Source organism: Sinocyclocheilus rhinocerous, unplaced genomic scaffold, assembly GCF_001515625.1.
Source record: "Sinocyclocheilus rhinocerous isolate Xijiao unplaced genomic scaffold, SAMN03320098_v1.1 C36516604, whole genome shotgun sequence".
NCBI classification, from domain to species: domain Eukaryota; kingdom Metazoa; phylum Chordata; class Actinopteri; order Cypriniformes; family Cyprinidae; genus Sinocyclocheilus; species Sinocyclocheilus rhinocerous.
The window spans coordinates 1-1233 of record NW_015782531.1 but is presented as its reverse complement, the minus strand read 5'-3'; the positions used below and the strand labels follow the sequence as shown (position 1 = coordinate 1233).

General features: G+C 35.3%; 1 long non-coding RNA gene across 1 annotated transcript; it reads left to right on the top strand.

Moving 5' to 3' along the window:
* The first annotated feature begins 425 nt into the window (after positions 1 to 425).
* Positions 426 to 1227, top strand: LOC107736148 (uncharacterized). Its single transcript, XR_001639594.1, has 3 exons — positions 426 to 473; positions 575 to 757; positions 1150 to 1227. It is a non-coding gene; the product is annotated as an uncharacterized LOC107736148 (long non-coding RNA).
* Positions 1228 to 1233: the final 6 nt, after the last annotated feature.

The following is a 1233-nucleotide window of genomic DNA, read 5'->3' as shown; positions in this document are numbered from 1 at the left end:
GGATGTCGAAGAAAGAGCAAGGGTGACCGCAACTTTTATTACATATTAGAGCCCCTCTACTTTAAATAACTATATTTTGTTTGGGCATTTAAGCAACATTATGTCGACAGTCAAGTGTTTGCTACCCACCATTAGCAAAATGCATGAACAACCAATTAAGTAGCACTATTCAACCATTTATATATATTTATATATACCGTTTTCATGTGAGGTCTGAGTTATGTAATGCAATACTTTATTATTCATTAAATACGTTTTACTAGGCCACTCCTAAGATCAATCAATTGCCGAAACTGATGATGCTCGTTGACGCTATCATGTAAAAATAATCACGGTGATGATAACTTTGAAAACTTATTTCATGGTTATGTTTTGAGCACTATATAGGCCTAAAGCAGGAACATGTAAGTTGTCATCGTAATGACTGTCCCTTTGGATTTTCCCCCAGAGTGCGCTCATTCAGGGTGTTTGGGGTGAGTAATTTTAGCGTACCTTCCATCTATGAAAATGCAGTTCAATAACTATGTCCAACAACTATGTTTTTAATTGTATTAATGGATTTTTTTCTCTATAGAACAAAACCAAACATGTATCAGTCGAGGAAATTGTGGAGTCAGTTGAATTCCTGAAAAAAAATGTAATCAACTTTGACGATAATGTCACACATAAAGACGGCTTTTGGGGACAGGTGTGCAGTGCACTTACCATTCCAAACACTAAAAACAATCGCTATAGACTGCTAAGAGCATTTCGTAAGGTGAGCACTTCTTTGTTTCACTAACAGGCTTTCAAAACCAGACTCCTGACACAAATAGTTATGAAAATAACAATTAAAATACGATTACAACACACGCACACACACACACACACACACACACACTTTTATGTGTAAATATGTATGTACATATACATTTCTCTTGTTGATGACAGTCAACAGTGATAGTTGCTATATTGTGTTTTACACCATCTGTTAAAGTTACAAAATTGATCAAAGTTACATGCAGTCTTATATATTTACTAATGAAATTATATAATTTTTAGATTCATAGACATAGTCACAGCTTGACCTATATGTCCTTTTTGTTCATTTCCTAAATTTGAACTGTTTGAGATTAACTTGAAGCTTCATGGTTATATACTTTGTAAAAGCACCAGCCAGAATCGTTCCCATCTCCAGTCCCATCCGAAGACAGTGGAAGTGCTGCAGGAGATGAAAGACGCAAGTCTTCTGAA